Source organism: Diceros bicornis, chromosome 2, assembly GCF_020826845.1.
Source record: "Diceros bicornis minor isolate mBicDic1 chromosome 2, mDicBic1.mat.cur, whole genome shotgun sequence".
Taxonomy (NCBI): domain Eukaryota; kingdom Metazoa; phylum Chordata; class Mammalia; order Perissodactyla; family Rhinocerotidae; genus Diceros; species Diceros bicornis.
In genome coordinates this window covers 64334284-64356113 of record NC_080741.1, presented here as the reverse complement: position 1 = coordinate 64356113, position 21830 = coordinate 64334284, and the positions used below count along the sequence as shown (strand labels likewise).

The 21830-nt window shown below is 40.1% G+C and overlaps 1 long non-coding RNA gene across 1 annotated transcript in view; it reads right to left on the bottom strand.

Annotated features, from left to right (window-relative positions):
• Nucleotides 1-20415, bottom strand: part of LOC131411164 (uncharacterized) — a 55160-nt gene extending 34745 nt beyond the window's left edge. Inside the window, exon 1 of the long non-coding RNA XR_009221512.1 lies at nucleotides 20344-20415. This is a non-coding gene — a long non-coding RNA (uncharacterized LOC131411164). The remainder of the gene's footprint in view (nucleotides 1-20343) is intronic.
• Nucleotides 20416-21830: the final 1415 nt, after the last annotated feature.

Below are 21830 nucleotides of genomic sequence, written 5' to 3'. Positions count from 1 at the left end.
AGATTAGTAAATATAAGCCAGGCAGAAAAAAAAACTTTCAGTGCTCCCTCCAAGACAAATACCGTCATTTCTGTCCAAGGTGGGCTACTTGCTTTATGAAGTGTATCCTACTTTGCTTTATGAGATAGTAAACCCAGCCTTTCAATGTGCCAACTTGGAGATTTGCACATGACTCCAAGATGAACAAAAGGCATATCCGTTTTCCAGCTCACTCTTACCCAAAATGCCACCAAGATTTATTCCTTCCGCCTAAAGCTTTGTCCCATGATTGAAATGCAAATGATAGCTGAGATGACCCTGCTATGACACTCTAGGCGCTGAACTAAGTGCTTTACTTTACTGCCTTATTAAATCCTTACAAAAGCCTTGTGAGGAAGGTACTGTTAGTATTATCACTGTACAGATGAGAAAACTGAAGGTCAGAGTGAAGCTCTGGATTTGAACTCAGGCCATCTACAGATTCTGTGGGCTCTGTGGTCCACGAAGGCTTCAGAAACTCTGTGACTATCAAGCTGTTGGAGTCACTTCGCCATGTGAAGTGAACATTCTATCAGCTGTGTGGTTGAGATGTAGTTTTGATGGGTGGAGGGAGTTGCTGGGTGCGTAACTTTGTGTGCCTCCAGAGAGCAGGAGCCAAGGATCAAGAAAGAGGAGCCTGACAGTACAATGATGATAAAAGTTCTTAGTCTCTCCTGAAAAATGGCGCAAAATGGATCTTCTCAATCTCATTGTGTGACACTGTCTCCCGCCTGCTTATTTGATTTTAGCTACATTTTTAAGTCCCCCCAACACATCAAGCTCCTTCTTTTGTTCTGATTTTCACCTTTGTTGTGCCTCCCATTGTAAATGATCCTCCTCTCCTTCCCCTACCCACCATTAGGGACGCCTTCTTCAGGGAGAGTGCAAGTTCCTCAGGGAGACCTGTCCCATCGGCTAAACTAGGTGAGATGAACTTATCAAAACTTCTCAGAGCACTTCTGCTTGTCTGTCAATGGAACTCTGATGGGGTCTGTGTGAAACAACAGACCAGCAGGGCTGCAATACTTAAAACAACAACAACAACAACAACAACAAAACGGGAATAGAAGGGAAAGGGAAAGGAGGCTTCTTGGTAGTTCAAGACATGGGGAAGTCCAGAGACTTAGGCAAAGCCGAAACTTCTGGACTTGGTAAAAAGAGCTCGTTGGAGGGGCCGGCCCCATGGCTTAGCGGTTAAGTGCGCGTGCTCCACTACCGGCAGAGTTCTGATCCTGGGCGCACACCAACGCACCGCTTCTCCGGCCATGCTGAGGCCGCGTCCCACATACAGCAGCCAGAAGGATGTGCAGCTATGACATACAACTATCTACTGGGGCTTTAGGGAAAAAAAAAAAGGAGGAGGATTGGCAATAGATGTTAGCTCAGAGCCGGTCTTCCTCAGCAAAAAGAGGAGGATTAGCATGGACGTTAGCTGAGGGCTGATCTTCCTCACACACACACACAAAAATAAATAAAAGTGCTCGTTGGAAATCAAAGTGTGTCTTAAGAGGGGATGAGTAAGGGAGGGAAAAAGACACACATAGACTGGTTTTTTAGGCACCCACAATGTGTGCTCAATCCTCAGACGTCTGTCGCTGGCTAAAGTGTCCATCTTCTGAGATAATCACAGAGGTGGTTACTGGAGTTAGAAAACGAAAGGGAAATGGAACGGTTCTCAGAAGCTCTGCCCCCGGAGGAGTGAAGAGCACACCGCCAGAGGCCTTTATGCGGTCTCTGTCCCTGTCTGTTTCAGCTTCTCTTAGCCCTCAGCTTGGAGGCGTCCTTTCTGCTTCGTTAATTTATAGAACGTACAAGGTTTTCTGGATCATTTTCCTACCCATTATTTCTTGCCCAGAGTGCTGCGTAGTGGCTAATCAAGAGAAAAATACTAAGACCCAGTTTTTGAGCTAAGAATAAGACTCAAAAAGTGGCAATTTGTGCGTTATTTGATGTTAGGTTCTGCCCTTATATTCCTTATTTCTTGCGAATAATCTTTTGCAAACCGGAACAACTGACCATCAATTTTATGAGACACACTGCTCAGAAGTCTCCAGAGCATGCCACCATTTTTTTTTTTTTTTAATTCTCTGATCTGTCTTCTTGAGTTTAGTTTTAGGTTGTGATTGGAACTCCTAATTAATCTCTTCAAACATGGAGATGTGGAAAGGAACTCAGCAGAAAAGCAATTAAAGAGCTCTCTATGATTGTTTTTCCCATTAACCAAGTCTATTGAAATCACTAAGCCAGCTGTGGCAAGTCTATTTAATAACTTTCTTTTCATTTCCTGATTTCTTTCTCAGTTTCTCCTGCACTCCTCATTCCTGGGCAACCTGGATTCATTGTTTGCTGTTTCCGTCCACGTGCTACTTAAAATAATCACATGTGGATTTAGGTTAAATTCTGCCCTTAGAGTTGATTTCCTTGGCCAGCAGTTATCAATGATGGAAACCAATGTAACAAAAGACTGGGATAAATGATGAAAGGAGATAAACAAGAAATATCCCCTCCCCTCCCCAGCATAATATTCAATAAGGTGCTGAAATTATAAATTTTATTTTTAATTAAAAATAAATCTTTTCCAAAAAAGGCCCCTCGTGTGGTGAGGCACAAGAGGGCAGTGTTACGTTAAATTACATTAAATTAAACTTTATGAAGATGTGATTAGTTGCGGAAACCTGGAGGGATTAGATTAATCATGATGTTAGAAATGAGACCCTTGTGCAAGTGGCAGCGAGATCGTGAATAATGCAAGAGGAGAGGTCGGAACCCATCTCCCAGTGCTCAGATCCACTGACCATGCTTCATGATATTAGCCAGTAGACTAATCTGAGAAGAGAGAGGAAATTAGTCCTCAGCAACTGAGCCATATCAGGAATTTTGCAGGCCATGACAACTCCTGAATCTATTTTTAATGACCCTTAGATTTTAAAAGTCACGCTTATCTTTATAATTTGATATTGCTCTAGAGAGTTCTAAAGAAATGGCGCAAAGGCCGGGGAAAAGCTGGGGGTGGGGGCACGGGAGATGGATAGTTGAGATGAGAAGAAACTTCGTTATTGCAAAGGTTTCTATCTCAGTGTTCTAGGGTCAGCGGACTTCAGGGCTTCACTTAAGCGTCTGGGCAGCTGAATGTTAGACTCAAGCTCCAAAGCCCAGGAGCATTAGTATTTCAGCTTCTTTAAGGTGCTAGCCAAGGAGAACGATTGGCCTTGAATTAAGCAGACTTCACTGTCTCTGCTTTGTCCCTATTTGCCTGCCTCTTCTTCTTCCAGTATCTTCCCCGTTCCCTCTGGATACCATGACATTGTCTTCTCTGCAGCACACTTCCATTTACACCTTGCTGATTCCTCAACAAGCCCCTTCCCTGTGCTTATGCTTGATTTCCACATATGTAGAAACTGGTCAAAAATGAAACTATATAGTTTATATGTGACATAAAATGAGGAAAATTCCTAGCATAAATGATAGTATAGTTGCTTTTTAATAAATGGTAAATAATTTTATTATCATTATGATTGTATCAATCTATGATGTGAATGATATTGAAAATAAAGTCAATTTCTCTTATAATTTTAAGGTATTTTCAGCATCAAAATACCCTTAAACTTCTTTTTTTTTAATTTTAGTTTTACTAAAATTAGGTTGATCGTATAATTGTAATTTATCATTCCACAGGGATACCTTTGAAAATGAAAGGTAATGTTATTAATAATTACACTAGGACAATAGGGATAAAACAAGATAAAGCAACCAAAATCAAGTGTATAGTCATGTTAATATAATGTACAGGTTTTGCTGAAACAATAAGTTCAGATTCAAAATGCAGGAAGCTCTATGACACAAGCATGCAATGAGAAATGTCTGGTGGAGTAGAAGCCCTACCTTTATGGTTTTTGTTATGAATATCTCCAATAAACAAGCAAGAAAACTATGGAAATGTGCCTGTCTCAAGCCCTCTAGCCCCAGTGCCTTGGAGTCTAGTCTTACCCCTACCTCCTGAAGAGCTCTTCTTCAGGCCGGTTTTCACAGCACTGCAAGCCAGGAGGGGAGTTTTGCTCTCGTTTCCTAACACCTGTGGAGGAGTAGTGTTTGCAGGTCCTGTTGGGGATGGAGCTGGTCCTGAGAAGAGGATGCCATTCAAATATCTACTCTGGGTAGGACCATGGATCCCTGGTGGACTTAGGTGCTCCTCCTCCGTGGTGCCATGGCCCATTTATTGCACTACATTCTGATTACATTACATTCTGTGTATTGTCTATTGGTGACAAAAAAATCTGTCTCATTCGGCATTATCACCAACCTATGAGGACAGTGCCTGGTACGTAGTTCAATGTCCTTGAATTAAAGAGGAAAGAAAATAATGACTTAAGCCCTTGCAGAGTTAGAAAAGAAAAGGCTAGCCAACACAGAAAGAAACACAAGGTCCTTCCAAGGAAGATGTAACAAGTATAATTATAGCAACTAAACATTTATTGAGCTCTTACTATATGCTAGTCCTTGCTAAGTACTTTCCATTTTGATTTCATTTAATCTTTACAGCAGTCTTATTCCTGTTTTATAGATGGGGAAACTGAGGCGCAGAGATTTTAGATAATTTGCCTGAGATCATATAGCTGCTAAGTCAATTTAGACAAATGTGAAGGTTTTAAACAGGCTGCTGAAGGAATTGCTGAGAGGTAGCACAGGGGGTGGGGCCTCAAAAGTGCATGAGAGCCACTCCCATGTTGCAGCTAACACAGAGACATTATTAACCAAAAATTCTCTGATCCTTTCCAGCCCCAAAATACAGACCTATCCATCAGGCAATTTACGTATTCATTCTCTGTTCTCAGAGAATCTTTTTTCCGTGTTGAGTTTGGACTCCAGGTGACTTCTCCACTTTTAAATGATTTCTCTTTGGAGAGGTCACTTGAACTACTTTAAAGAAAATCCAATACCGACCCACCAAGTGCCACTTGCCACAAAAGATAATGCTTGTGGAATTGGTGCAAAGGGTTTGAGTAGTTAAGAAAGATTTCCTCTAAGTAGTGAAGAGAAGTCATTTACTTCTCTGGTTGATATGACTGGCGAATTCACTCTAATTCCACTTGCCTATTATAACTTCTCCTTGGAAACTTCCTAAAGGCCAGGTACATTTGCCTCTTTTCTTTGTCTCACAGTTAGATTTAATGGGCAGTGATCTGCCTTACAATGCGCTGGCTGCTCAAATCCCCCTGCTGAGTCACGAGCAATCTGTTACTAGGACGGATTCTAGCATTTTGCAAAGGTTCTTGCCAGCGCTCTGACATCATTCTGGGATACATTCTTGGTGGATAGAAAAGAAGGAAATACAGCAATTGAAATTGCCTTCCAGTATTATTTAACAGAGCAGATATCTTAAAAGAGTGAGCACATTGTGTCTGGTGTTGGGCCACAATTTAATTGATCATTTGAAACAACAACAAAATAAATATTGTTAGTCTGCTCTGAGCACGTCCTTGGAAGCTCGTATTTAAGAGTTAAAATTTTATTGTTAAAACTTTCTGTTATTTAGAGGATGGAGTATAGTTTTTCCTGCACATCATCTATTCTATATTAGTCAAGATGATCTAGGTGTTGCTACTGTAACAAACAACCCCAAGATCTTAGTGATACATAATAAGAAAGGTTTATTTCTTGCTTAGATGCATGTCCACTGTGGTTTGTCAGGGGGTTGTTCTCACACAGTCTCTCAGAGACCCAGGCTGAGGGAGGTTTCATCTCAATATACGCTTCCTTGATCACTGCAGCAGTGGGATGGGAACAGAGAGAATCACAGATGGGCCTACAAAGCTTCCAGAAGTGACGGTAGCTCACATCTCATAGGCCAAAGCAAGTTGCTTGTCCACATCTAAATTCAAAGAAGCTGGGATGAGTAAATGCACCATATGCCTTGAAGGCAGAGAGCTAAAAATACTTGGTGAACAGCACTAATGACCTCCATACCTTTTCCACCAAATCTTTATCATGAAAATTACAGATATATAGAATTGTTGGAAAATAATATACTGAAGTGAACATCCTATACCTTCTACACCTAGATTCAACAATGGTTAATTTTTGCCATACTTGTTCTCTTCTTTCTCTGTCTCTGTCTCTCTCTCACTCTGTGTGTGTGTGTGAGTGTAAGTGTGTGTGTCTCACCCTCTCATTATGGTAAAAATACATGGGTTTTACTTTGGGGAAAGTGGATTTCCCATTTTTAATCATATGATTGTGGGAGATTGACAGCCTCACTTCTACCAAGCCATCTTGTAGGAACTACAAGAAGAGACTCTTCTTCCCTCTCTGGATGGTGTAGTATGAGTCGTTGATGCTAGAACAGCTGCAGCCATTTTGTATCCATGAAGAGAGAGCTTGGAATCACCAAGCACCCATCATGTGGAACCTGAGGTTAAAGGCAACAAGCGAGGAATCAGGTTGAAGAGACAGAGAGGAACCAGGTCCCTCATGGTATTGTTTGAGTTTACTCTGAAATCAGCTTTACTTCTGGACTTTTCATTTAGGTGAGAAAATAAGCGCTTTTTGTGCGTAAGAATACAAATAAAAGACTAGAGGAGAGGACCCTTGTGAGTGCCACGATAGCTAAGATGTGAGTGGTATTTGGCCTGTGAATGATGACAGATGGTGTAAAGCTCATGTATCGTGTCTGCCTTTCTCGTGTACCATCACCAATTTCATAATAATGATACAAAGAGTTACAATTTACATAAATAAAACTGTCCTTACCTAGGCCTTTGTTTTCTCTTATTTTTCAGGACCATTGAAATTGAAATACTCAAACGAGTATAAGCCAAACATGGCTCATTGAACTGGTAAGTCTTGTAGGAGTTCATGCCTCAGGCATGGCTGGCTGAAGACAGAGGTTCAAATGATGTTTCCCTCATCCTACTTGCTGGCTCTCTCCTCAAGGTGAGGAAAATTGAGCTCTGACCATTCCAAAGTCATATTGTCCCAGTCAAGCCATTCTAGAAGGAAGAGGTACTTCTCTCTACCTGTGTCCATATATGACTGTACGGAAGGAGTGTGTTGGATCAACTGCCCCTTCTGGATTAATTACTATTGCAAGGAAATTTGGGAATTTGTTCATGTGACCAGGGAAGGGAGTGGACACCATGACTGACCACTCATGGAATAGGTGGTGATGGTGGTGGGTGCCAGTTCCAGAAATAAGGATACTGGGCAGAAGAAAGCAACTGGGTCCTCTCCATCTACCCACCTACCCATCCAGCCAGCTACCCACCAAAAATGGATAGACATTTACTAAAAGTGTATTATAGGTACAGCAGTGTGCTAGGCCCTGAATGAGACTCCCAAGGAGAGCTGGGCACAACTCACAAATCAAGACAGTGCTAGGTCAGAAGTGCTAAGTAGGGTAAGTATATGGTTGAGGGGCTACGATTTTTCAGAGAAAGGAACTATTTCCTACAGCAAGGGGAAACTGGGATACTGGCACTTAAAAGACTCGGGTTTGATGCTTGGCTTCATTAGTTATTAGCCGTGTAACACTGGCACTCTCTAAACTCATTTCACTGTCTCCAAAATGGGAATAAGACAGTATCTGCCTCATAGGACATGGCATGGAGATGAGGCACGTGTGAGTTTTTAGCATAATGCCTGGCATGAAACAAAGTTCAATGAATGGCAGATGTCATTGTTTTGTTGTAATTGTTTTTAGAGCTTTATTTGAAAAGTTCCACCTGGAAAAGAAATGTGGCATCCTTAATGACATTTGTGAATGTGCTGAGGATACTGAAAGCTGGTGTGATTATAAAAACACCAGGGTTTTGTCTGTGGAAATGAGGGAAGAAGGACTCCCTGTTTTTACGTGATGGGCAGTAGCCACATGGTGGGTGGCAGCTGGATTGTCTCATACCCAGTTGTGTGCCAGGGACTTTGTGTTTCCCACTGAAGAGGATAAAGAGAAAAGTAAAGAAAAAGACATGAATTATAGGGAAAAGGGCACTGAGTCTGTTTTGGATTAGCAGAAATGAAATGGGTGGAAAACATTTGGTTGTTTGATCATAAGTAGAGCTATTAAAAAAGTCCCAGGTTTGTATGTTCTCCAGAATGTTTCTTCTAGTAATAATGTCAAGGAAGTCATGTGATATAGGAAAAAGATGTTAAGTTGGACTTGGAAGAACTGGCTTTAGTCTTGACTCCACCAGGTTCTGTTATGTGACTATGGGAGGCTCCCCTAGAGTTGTCAGCCTCAGTTTCCTCCTCTGCAATTAAGGGTGATGCTCTGCCTTCCTTGCAGGGTTTTGAGAGGGAGAATCAAGTGACACAATAAAATATAAATTGTTGGAAGAGTCATTAGTATTGTGGGACAGTGCAAGGAGTATTGGATGTAGGGTGCAAGGGGCATGCATGTTCAACCCAAGACAGCACAAGACATCATATTATAGTGTGGAACTTTTCTAACTAGAGTATGTGCCAAAGCATGGAATTCATAGCCCCATCTTTAGAGAATGACTTGTTTGCTACAAGGGTATTTCAATATTGTGGTTTTCATTTTGATGAAAATCGAACAAAAACAATATAAGCGTGTTCTGAATCATCTGGTTCTCCTTATAACCAAGTATCGCCACGCAATGCCAGTGCCCACATTTGCATTGGTGTTTACGACTGTTGGAGCCAAGAAGAAGTACTTTGATTGTCACAGGCTAAAGAGTGAAAGCAGACGTTACACAAAAATTATGAATTCCTGCCACAGGAAGACCACATACTATCATGGGGTACTATATGTACAACTCAAGTAGATTTGCAAGTGGTGGTAAGGTCAGAAAACATCATCATCTCTCATATTATTATTTATATTAGTGTGAATTTTTAGTTTTGTTTGGATTTAATTTTTAACTTTTTATGGTCATATAAAATTTATAAGAAATGTTTGCCTGGTTTTATATTAGTATTTTGTTAAGATTATAATAAAAATAAATATCACTATAAAAGTTATTTAAGTAAAGTTTGGGGATTGGTATGATTTTATATTTTCCATTTAAAAAGAATCATATTGTATTTGTTTGAGAGACAGTGATGTTAAATGTAAAAGCCTGTGCTTGAAATAAGCACATGAAAAAATGCTCAACATCATTAGTCACTGGGGAAATGCAAATTAAAACCACAGTGAGATATCATTACATATCCATGGGAATTGTTAAAATGAAAAACACTAACCCATACCAAGTGTTGGCAAGAATATGCAGCAACTGGAACTCTTTTACACTGCTGGTGAGAATGTAAAACGGTGCAACCACTTTGGAAAGCAATCTGGCAGTGCCTCCAAGAGTTAAATACAGTTAACATATGACCCAGCCATTTCACTCCTCGGTATTTATCCATGAGAAATGAAAGCATATATTCACACAAAGATACTACATGAATGCTCGTAGCAGTGTTATTTGTAATAATCTCAAACTGGAAACAATTCAAATGTTCATCAACAGGTGAATGGATAAACAAATTATGGTATATCCATACAATGGAATATTACTCAGCAATAAAAAGGAGTGAACCACTGATATACCCAACGATGTGGATAAATCTTAATCAATATGCTAAAAAAAAATTAGTAAAAGTAAAAGAAAGCAGCCCAAAGAGGTACACAGTCTGTGATTCCATTTCTGTAAAACTCTAGAAAATGCAAACCAAAGTATAGTGACAGAATGATATCAGTTGCCTGGGAGTAGAGCAGGAACAGAAAGAGAGGAATGACAAAGGGGCATGAGAAGCTTTTAGGGGCAATAGAGTCATTTTCTTGATTGTGGTAATGATTTCACAGATGTAGACATATTTCAAAACTCGTCAGATCCTAACCTTTAAATATGTGCAGTTTATTGTATGTCAATTATACCTCAATGAGGCTGCTAAAAAATAAAAAACACACACTTTGCCAAATCTTGCCATCAGATAGACTTAGTTTTGAATCCTAGCTTTGCCTCTCACTGATAGTGTTAGCTTGGGCAATCACTTAATTTTTTGAGTGTCAGATGTGAAATGCGTATAATGGTACCCACCCCAGAAGGTTGTCTTAGAGTCAAGTGAAATGTGTGTGCCTTCTGATGAAGTATTTGGTACATAGTGAATACCCAATAAATAGCAGTTGTCCTAGAGTGGGGATTTGACCTGATAGGAAGCAATCTGGGCTGTGTGTGTATACATCTACTGTTTCTGGGGATCATAGTACATGCTGTGTACTTATGATCCACGAATACTTCAATAAAAATTTGCTACCATTTCCTAAAAATCTTGTATGTAAAGCTACTAACAACAAAAACGCCCACTGCCCAGACTGCACCCTACATTAGTCAAGTCAGAGTCTCTGCGGATGAGAACCAGGCGTCAGCACTTTAGCAGCTCTGAGGTGACTCAAATGTACGGCGACATTTGAGAAGCAGGGCTCTGTTGCTCTTCTACTCAAAGCGTGACCCTTAGACCGGCAGCATCACATCACGGGGGAGTTTCTTAGAAATGCAGTGTCTCAGCCCACTCCCAGATCTGCTGGATCGGAAGCTGCATTATATTTAATAAGAACCCCAGATGATTTGTATGCACATTAAAGATTGAGAAACACCAGGAGAGATAGTCTCAGAGGGTCCTTCCTTCTTTCTAATACTGTGCCAAATTTTTGAGTATGATGTGATAACATAATATCCCATTTTAAAACTTATCGGGAGGAATCAAGGAGACCAAGATTATACCTCAGAGAGACAGGCAGTTCAGAGAAAAATTTGCTAGAAGAGATGCTTACTTCCCAGAACAGAAGGGCCTCAATTAGCCCTTTATAAAATGATAATTTGGGATGATGGGGGACAAATTGACCTCAACAGAAACTCTGTATTTATATACTTACCAAATGGCTCCATTTATGTGGTTCATTTTTAGACACTCTCCAAATGTTGCAACTAACACTTAATAAATTTTTCTTTCTCAAACCTGATTTGATGGGCCAATATTTCAGTTTGATTATAATCAATTTAACTGAATTGTCTATATGCCAGGCTTTATGCAAGAGCTTTTGCTACATTGTCTTATTCAATTTAACCCTCACATTAAGCCTATGAAACAGTTACCATCAATAAACCCATTTTTTACAAATAAAGGCAGTACGTCTTAGGGAACTTAGTGATTTGCCCAAGTCCCCATCCAGCTAGAAATTGGGAGCACAGGGATTTGAACTCATGTCTGTGTAGATCAAAGCTTCTGTGTGTGCCAAGTCTAGCAGAGCACAGAGGCGAAGAGCATGATTCTGGGGTTGGCCTGTCTGGGTTTGGGTCTTGACTCAATGTTGAAAGGAAGAATGAATGAATGAATGACTTTGCTGTACTTAACATGACTGTGGGGCAGGGGAGAAAGTCTAGAAGGCTCCAAATGACTAGCAGAGATTAGGTAATAATTCTGGTGAATGGGAGGGCAGCATGGTGGCACCCAACCCCTAACTCAGAGGGTTGGGAGTGGGGCAGAGAGTAGAGATGGGAGGTGGGAGAGGGGGGACATAGTGTAGATAGGAAGGGTGAAGTAGGAGGGAGATGGAGGTGTTGATCATGAAAGTGCCTGCATCACATCTTTGACCAAATTAAGTGATACACATAACTATCATGTCTCGCACATGGCCTGACATCTAATAACATTTAAATGGTAACTATCATTAGACCCAAGGACAAATCTATCGTTACCATTTTCTGTCAAACAAGAGTATCTGCAGGAACCGGCTGCCTCATCTACTGTCATCCCATTGTCCTCCTTTTCTAAAAGAAGTTACTTCAGACTGGAAGCCTAGCCCCACCTAGCCCCACCCAGCCCTGCCTAGGCCCACTAGGCCCCACCCAGCCCCACCCAAAAGCTCTGTTTCAAAGATTATAAAATATTTCTTTGCAATTGCTCTCCTATATTCTTTTCTTTGTCTACTTTGATTTTCAATATTGCTTAATTTTTAAAAATATTTTTAAATTAAACAGGAAATACATATTTTTGTGGAAAAATAGAAAGAAAACTCACATAAGCAAAAATAAGGAAAACATCATATGTAACTCCAATCTTGTATTGTTTAATGTTTAGGTAATTGGCAATATGTTACCATTATAAATAATGCTGATACGACCATCCTCGTCTGCACATCTTTGTGCATATCCTTTATTATTTCATTAGGATATATTTGGAAGCAGAACCAACAAAGCTATTTGTTACCAGTTTTGGTTTTGATCTCTAGCACTGGATTCAGGGTAGAAATCCCAGGTGGAAACTTAGGTCTGTCATTGGGGGAAATGGCTTGGTAGGTGGTAAAAATTGGGCCTTCCTGATTTACGTGTAGCTTCCCCTGAGGCTGAATCTGCTCTGGAGTGTCTCAGAGGTAACATTTCAAAACGGTATTTGGGAAACTCACCTAATAAAAATGCCCGAGGACTGCATTTTCAATTCTGCTGATTTTTTCCCCAGGGTTTTCCTGCATAGCTGCCTCTAGGCTCAAGGTCTGAAATGCCAATAGGAAACGTGATCTCTCTATTGAGTATAAAAGTTTCTTCTCTCTTCAAGAGAACTCAAACTACTATTTTAGGTACTTTTTGCACAGCCTGAATCCTGGAAAATTATATCATTGTACTATCAACAAAGACAAACTAGTTCAAACTGGTCCTTCCAGTGACTAGTAGAGCATCAGTATGGACAGAAACCATATCTAAGCCAACCAATCATACTTATTGTAACAAAATATTTTCTCTAAAAGCAAAGTGAAAATTACAAAGAAAATCAATTTCCCTACTAGGAAAAGAAAGGACATAGGTAAACATTATGGGGCTTGATGTTGGCAAAACCTCACTTCTGTTTACCAAGACAGCACAATCACTGATGGATGAGTTTCCCACAAGATGAGAAAAGGATGGGCATCTTGGAGGTCCTGAATCAGTTTGGTTATAAGGACCTCGAATCACTTGTGCTGCATGCAGGTTACTCATGAGAAAGGAGAGAGAGCGAGACGTGGCTGCTGACTTGGAAATTAAGGATTTAAAGTATTCTCCAACTGGCTTCTGGGAAAATTCCACAGCATGTTTGAAGCAGTATTTCCAGTTTTGTGGCAGAAAATGGACCTCTAGCTTCAAGACTCAGCTGCCTTATGTTTTTTCAAGGCTTTTGTTTGTCTAATAAGAAAGGGAGGTAGTCTAACCACATAGCAAAATAAAATTCCTGTTGTCGGCCTCTTGATTATAGTACTCGGCCAGCTAAAATGTTTATCTCATGATCTTTGTAAAACAATTATGTGGAAAACCTGACACTAAAAATATGTTAGAGATGGCAACCTAATTTTTTTTGTTAAGCGGGCAGACTTGTTCAGGCACTTCACAAAAGAGGATGGACAAATGGACAATAAATATCTGAAAGTATTTGAAAGGTAGCCAACATCACTAATTACTATGGAAATGCAAATTAAAACCACAATGAAATACCACTACAGATCCACCAAAATGGCTAAAATTGACTGTATGTCAGAAAGCTGAATGTATGTATGCATATCTAATGATCTAGTAATTCAACACTGCGTTGAATATCCCAAAGGAATGTGTTCATGTATGCACTGAAAAAGCAAGTATAAGAATGTTCCTAGAAGCACTATTTTTAATAGCCACAAAATTGGGATCAACCCAAATTTTATCAATGGAATGGATAAATAAATTGTTATATTTGCACAGAAATACAAAACAACAAACGACCTTGCATGCAACAACATGGATGAATCTCAGAAATGTAATATTGGGCAAAACAAGCAGACATAGAGTAACTACTGTGTGATTCCATTATATAATATTCAAAATAGACCAAACTGATCAAAGGGGTAGGTCAACATGGTGGCTACCTCTCATGGGGGACAGGTAGTGGCTGGGAGAGGATGGGAGAGAGGCTCCTAGAATGTTAGTCACATTCTATTTCTTACCTGATTACTTGAGTGTGAACAATTTGTAAAAATTCATTGAGCCACACACTTATATATGTAGGGCATTTTTCAGTATGTATGTTACACTTCAATGAAATAATTTACTTAAAAAAAGGCTACAAAGGCAGATGTCTGATAAATAAGCAGGCTGTCTCATTTCATCAGATGAAGAAAAGGACTGTGATTGACTTAAGGACAATGGTTTTTATAATTGTACCTTATTTTGCTCCCTGAGTGTGGGATGAAAATTTGTGGGTAAACACATTTTGCTAAATTGAATCTTGTTCTTTAAGGAGACCCTGTGATGAATCACTTTGAGAAGGTCCTCGCTCTCTAGTTCATCTTGTCTATGAATGAAGACTTGCATTCGTTAAGCTTGCTTCCAGAGAAGAGCAACTAAACCGTTTCAAATATGGGCCATTTGCAGTTCTGTTTTTAGTTATTCAAGTTAAGCTGTATTCTCAAATAGCATCTACATTCACCCCTGTATTAGTTTCCCAAGGTTGCCATAAAAAATTACTACAAACTGGATTGATTAAAACAACAGAAATGTATTCTATCTTAGTTCTGGAGGCCAGAAGTCTGAAATCAAAGTGTCAAGAGGGCTACACTCCCTATAAAGGCTCTAGAGGAGAATCCTTGCCTGTTCCAACTTCTGGTGGCTCCAGGGGTTCCTTGGCTAGCATAACACCAATCTCTGCCTCTGCCTCTTCACAAGGCCTTGCCCTCTGTGTCCTCTCCTCCTCTTAAAAGGAAGCAGGGCCACCTTAAATCCAGGGTGGTACTCATCTTGAGATCCTTAACTAATTACATCGGCAAATTAGTATTTCCAGATAGGTCACGTTCTGAGGTTCTGGGTGGACATGAATTTGGGAGAGAGGAGACCGCTATCCAACCGACTACAGTAGGCTAAGCCCACCCACAGCCCTGCACTGCACGCTCTTGGTCACACGGACTGGGAGATCCCAGGAGCCCTATCTCCTGGAACACTGATTTTTCCCTCTAATCATTCAGCAAACATTTTTGATCCTCTACTATGTGCTCAACATTACCCCAGACACAGAAGATAAAGAACTTAACAACTAATGTTAGGATATGGCTGAGTGCCAGGGTTTTTATCATTTAATCTTCTCCGTAATCTTGTCATTTTATAGATGTTGCAACGGTGGTGGCACAGATGGCTTAAGTAACTTTCTCAAAGTCTTCCAATTAGCGAGTGATTAAGCTCAGTCTATCTGCTCCAAGAAGCAGATGCCTGCTCTTAAAACTATACCGCACGGCAGTGAGCATTAACTGCATGCTCACTACAAGCCAGGTCCTGAATTAGACAACAGGGCATGGGAATGAATGAAACATGGGCCCTGGCTGAGAAGCTCATGATCTATGTACCTACTTAAATGGAGAGTATCAATGACAAATCATTCATTCAACAAATATGTAATGAAAATGCTGCACAAGCTAGACATGGTTTTAACCGCTGATGAGTCGTTGGCAAATATGACACATAAGATCCCTACTCTCTTGGAGCTCACAGTCTATCAGGGAAGACAGAATAATAATAAGTATGCAAAGAGGAAATAAGATATGTCCACATCGTGATAAATAGCATGAAGGAAATGAACTTGGAAATGAATAATGGTTTGGTATCACCCCTTCTGGACAAATGGTAATTTAGCAAAGACCTTCAAGAGCAGAACCAAGGGTAGGCGCTTGAGATGGTAGAAACTAGTGGTTAGGTTATAAGGCTCTATATAAACCCTGGCAAAGCTACTTATGACTTGAGTGACCTCAGGCAAGTTACTAAAAACTTCGTGTGTAAGATGGGGATAACAAAAGTTATCCACCACATTTGACCCACCTCCACTGCACAGGAGGCTAGACCTCATAGCAAGCTCACACTCAGTTTAGGGAGACAATGGCTGACCACGAGGGCAGATGGATGCAGTGTGTTCTCCCTCTTAGAAACCTGCTTTTGTTCATCCTGACAGTTTATAGCCTTTAAAGCAAGCCCTCCTCTCATCCTCTGCGCACCAAAGCTGTTTCCTACTACATCAAAGCTGCTCACTGCCCAGTGGAGCCTTGCCTGCCCATTGGCCAGTATCGTGTTGCATGCACAGGTGTTGCTGGTAGCATCTCGTTATGCATCCAGGGGAAGCTTGAATATTGACAGTAGTGACTGGTCGCCGGACACAGCACACAATTGCAGAGCTGATTTCTCTCTCTCCTCCTACAGTGATATGATAGATTTCATTCCTGGAGAGCTCTGCAGGCAAGATTTAAGTATGTTTTTCCCTGCTGTGAGTCTAGAATAAAGTCTTCACAGATTGCCAAAGCAGGTTCAGTGAATCACTCCTGCTTACTAGTGCTCCTCGTTCCTCTGCATGGAGGATACAACCTGATTTAGTAAATGTCACTCTCCCCTTCCATTCATCACCAGCGTTAGACACACTGCCAGGTGAGGATACTCAGCTGCAGATGTTGCTATCAGCCCATGACAGAAGAGAAAAGCCTTCTCCCAATGTAACCTTTCATATGCAAGATTGTTCTTCTGCAAGAGACAGAATGGCAACATGCCTGGGTCACTCTGTAGCCTAAGAAGCTAGTGATGTCTGGGACCAATACAGAAGCACTGGCTCTGGAAAATGCCTGTGTCACGCTGATGATGGCTTCTGTCAAGATGTAGAATTTTCTTTTTTGTTGAAGAGGTGGGCCATCTGGATTGTTGGGACAAAATGTTTACAGAGGATACAAATACTGGCTTAGGAATGATGTGGCTCATGTTTGACTCTGCTACTTAACTGTTTTTGTAGCTTTGGCAAGTTATTTAAGCTCTCTGATCCTCAGTTTGTTGGTCTGTAGAATAGTACTTAACTGGGGGAGTTGTTACACGGTGTAATGCACGTAAAGTGTGGTACCTGGCCCCTAGTAAATGCTCAATAAAAGTTAGTGATTGTTAATGCTGCTGTTGTTGCTGCTGTGTAGCCTTATCATTGATGTTGCTGTTTTCAACCAGGCTAGTGGTTAGCCCATCTCTGTTTTTTTCTCTTAGCCTTGCTTCCCTGGAGAGGTTGGAGAGAGGGTCTTTTAGGGGGGTTCTACTTTGCTCCATCTGGTCTCAATGTCCAGATGTACTATCAATGTAGTGGCCAATTAGGACACTGGGAAGGCAACACATTGTGATGTTAAGAAAAGGGATCACTGGACTTAGAGTCACAAAACTTGATGTTGAGTTCAAGCTTCTCCACTAACTAGCCACTGGAATTTAGGCAAGTCCCTTAGTCCTTGCGAACTTCCTTTCCCCTCATGCCGCCTTCAAATGGTTGCTGTGAGGATGTAATAATGTTTTACGCCTATTATCGCAGCATCTATCTATTGAGTGCAGAGTATAGCTCAGGCATTGTGCTGAGTTCTTTACAAACGTCAGCTTATTTACTTATCTCAACAATCCTGTGAGATAGATATTATCTCCAGCATAAGGTGACTCCAAAGCTTTATGTTTAACCCTTCATTAGTCAAATGAGATCATGTCTTTAAAGGTGAAAAATCTCCTTCTCGAAATCTTTTTTCTCAGAAAAAGATTTCTTAAAAATGTTTTGGTGCCCTGAGTCTTTAACATGATATTTAGGGGCCTTTTAGTTCTGACTTGGCCGCATTTCCAACCTCATGTCCTATTGATAGCTGGTATCTATGCTCTCTTATTGTAGACATAATTTTCTTGCCATTTCGCAGAACGTGCCGTTCCTACACAGACCTCTGAGCCTTTGCGTATCTGTTCCCTCTGTCTGTAATGTCCTTTCCCTGTGTGCTTGTTTACCCGGAAAACGTCTGCTGTTTCTTTAGGCTCAGAATAGAGACCTTCTCTATGATCTGTGACTCTGACCTCTCAGGTAGAGCCTGTCACCTAGTCCTTTGTGTTTTCAGGGCACCCTGTATGTGACTCTCACACAGCACATGTCACATCCTTCCGGGATTATGTATGGGAATCTGTGATCAGCTCTGGTCAGAATGCTGGTCAGTCAACTTTGCATTTCCAGCACCAAAACACAGTGCCTGGCACGAAGGACATGTTTAATACATGCTTATGGAATGAATGCATGGAATGTGCCCAGTGCTTCACCTCATTGACCTTCCCCAACCTGACTTGTGACGGGGAGGAGGTCTTTCAGCTCAGCAATGTGTTTAACACTGCAGTGTGTGCTAAGACAGGAGATCTACATTATTTAGAGAAGATTGGTTTGTCTTATAGTTACTCTTCTCATGCAAAGAACTCAGGCAAATGGTTCTGATCCGGGCTGGGGCCAGGAACATTTGGCATTATACGTATCAGAAGCATACACTTGGCCCCCAAATTCCACATCAAGAAATTTATCCTGAGAATGTAATCATGTCTGGTAAAAATCCATTTGAAGAAGCAATTATTGTCTTCGCCACCAAAAGTCTAGTTTCCATCTGTCACCATACATATGTGCCCCTTTACCCCTTTCACCCTCCCCCACCCTCTTCCCCTCTGGTAACCACCAATCTGTTCTCCTTACCTATGTGCTTGTTTGTTGTTGTTTTTTGATCTTCCACATATGAGTGAAATCATACGGTAATTGCCTTTCTCCATCTGACTTATTTTGCTTAGCATAATGTCCTCAGGGTCCATCCATGTCGTTGCAAATGGCAAGATTTCATCTTTTTATCATATATGCAATACAAATATATCTACGTGTGTGTGTGCATGTGATACACTAGGAAAAGATTTGGAAGGTTATATACCGATTCTCTCTGGTTAGTGGAATTATAGGCATAAAAATTCTTTTTGTAATAAAAATATTCTGAGGTTATATTTAATATTAAATCTATTTATATCCATAGCAGTGTTCAGTAGAGTTTGTTTTCTAAATGCTAACGTTTCCATTACATTAAAACAAAAATTTTCTTCCAAAATGACATAATGAAATGATGCTGCCTACAACTGGTCAAAGTCTCCTTTCTATTATATGTGACAAATTGTTCTGAAAGCGACATCTTTTGGACAATTCACAATTGGATCACTGGGATGAAAAATTATCTCAGTACAGGCAGAAGGGGAGGGTGAATTAAAATTGCTTCTTCAAATGGATTTTATGTTGAGAGTTCTAACTGATTGATTTATGGTTGAAATCAGGCTTTCCAAAAAGTTCCCAAATATACCATCCGACAAGAATGGTTAACCCATCCAGACTCCAGAGATGGTATTATAATGAGACATTTAAAATAAAGATCATGAGAAAGTACTCAATTGCAGGCAAGTTGCCATCCGCAAGGCTAATGTAATTATATAGACCAAATCTCATATAGTTTTTCTCTTCACCAGATTCCTCTGGGACTTAGGATCCTTCCCTCACAATCTAGCCTTTGATTATGTAGTGACTTATATTCTCCCCCTGTTATTTGGAATAAATTCTGTTCTCCTTGTCACACTATGAGTTTCTTAAGTGAGGATATGCCTTATACTTTTCTTTTCTTAGCAAACCGAAACCCAGCTAGGGCTTCATGAGTAGAGAGTAGTGAATGAAGATCCTTGACTTATTTTTGGTATTTCAAAATGTCAACCAGACGTGGTATATTTTCCCATCCTAAATCCATTCAGACCAACTAAAATGTCAAATTTTCTTTGCTCTTACCTGGAACTATATCAACAGGGTGATAATCCTAGTTATTCCTTGTTTGCTAGATGTGCCAATTGGCTGCTGAAGGCAGTATAGCAACTTCTGGGATGTGTGTGGAGGACTAGTTATCAGAGCCCCATGGTTTGATAGTGAAAGAATTGCAAACCATCGGTTGAGGACATAGAGGAACACAATATTAATGTTTAATATATATTGCTTGGCTTGGGTGGGGCAGAAACCAATGATTTCATCAAGATAAGTTATTCAGTTTGTTTGACATCAAATCAAGCAGATCAAATAACAGGTTATTGACTGAGATTCTCAATTCCACTTGTTTGCTTTGAGACAGTGGTTTCCTGTAAGTTGCATCAGAATCACCTAGAGAACCTTTTACACTACAGGTTCTCTGGCCTCATTCTTTCTACTCCAAGATTCTGATTTAGTAGGTTTGGAGTAAAGCCTGGGAATCTGAATTTTTAACAAGATCCCAGGTGATTATGATCCACAGTTAAATTTAGGAACTGCTAATGTAGATCAACATTAAGTAACTTAAAAAAAAAAAAAACTAATAATAGGTTTAAAGTTTCTTTTTAAGTCTATGAAATAATAAGGATGCCTACAAGTGACCTGCCTTGGATGATTGCTAGAATGCTCTAGCTGTTATCGGCTCTTCTTTCTCCCTGATCTTATCCCCACACACAGCTTCTGTGGAACATTCCCTGAATGAAATGTAAAGACTATTACCTGCCATGAGGTTAATGAAATGCTCTGCTGATAATATGATTCCTTCCTCTCTGGCTTCAAGGATGTGGAGGCTCTAAAAACAATTAAAGAAAAAGATAAAAAAATAACCAGATGGCTTTAGTGTAAATTCTTTTTTTTTTTTTAATTCTTAATTCAGTAAGAAAAAAAAAGATATAATTTGCTTCCAGATTATATTCTCATAGAAACACATAACCTAACTATTATTCTCCTCTCCTCATAAAATCATTTGTGTTTCCAACTCTTATCTTGGCCAAGTTTGAATTTAGCATGTTTTTCCAGTTTGGAAGCAGAACCCCTGAAAATGTTTCATTTACTGTAATAATGCAGTGATAAGTGCAACTTCTGTTAGGAACGTTATAAATAGTTATCTAAATTATCAAAACCAATATAGTTTAATACAAATAAAGCCTAAATAAATCAAAAATCAATGTATGCAAATCCACGTAAAGGAATATTTTTTGGAGTAAAAATTTTTTGGAAAGAATGATGACATTTAATGTTCAAGATACAATGCTAAGTGATAAAAAGCAATTAAAAAATATATATCAAATTTGAGGGGAACCCAAATAGAAAAATAAATTGGCTGGCAAAAATATTATCAGTGGTTATCTCTGGATGACATAATTACAGTCATTTTTATTTATCTTATTATATTTATTGTAATTTTCCTTTTATTTTCTAAATTCACTATGCAAAGCACATGATAACTTTTTGATTGGGAAACAGAATAAATCGATTTTTTAAAAGAATATCTGCATATACATTGGATACTGATCTAACTTTTATTTATCCACACTCATACGAAGGGTGGAATCCTGGATAAAGAATGCAGATCAATGTTTCATGAAAGACATAGAGCTGTGGAGTCAAATGAGAAGGGAGCTGGGGGCAAGGGTTGCAAGGTGGCAAGTGCCTGGCCAACTTGAGGTCACCCACTCCCCACCATATGAGACCCATGGCAGGCATTACCATTGACTTCAGCCCTCTTTTCCAAGAGCCCTGGCATCAAACTTCCCAACATCCTGCCAATTACCAGTGTTTGATTGGAGATAGCGTGCAAGGAGCAATCTCCTGGTGTTTGCTGGCTTAATGTAGCGTCCCTGTCCCCAAGGCACTGTATCTAATTGGGAGACACAGCACACATGAGAAAAGTAAAGCATAAAGGTTAAATTCCCAGTTCAAAATAACTAGAGAAAGAAGAAATGCCACAAGGCAGTCTGTGATTAATTACCAAATGAATCAGAGGAGGAGGGCTTTTTATTTGGGGGTGGTGAGAACATCAAATATTTTCCAATATGTACCAGCTTCGTGTATGTGATGTTAAAATATGTGGAAGAAAAATGTCTCTGCCTCCCACTTTGTGGGTCAGAATCCTTTCCACTCCTGGATGATCAGAGCTGACACACATCTAGTCAAACAGTGAACCTGAACGTGTTGGTGTCTCTCTCGGGGTCTTAATTTTCTTT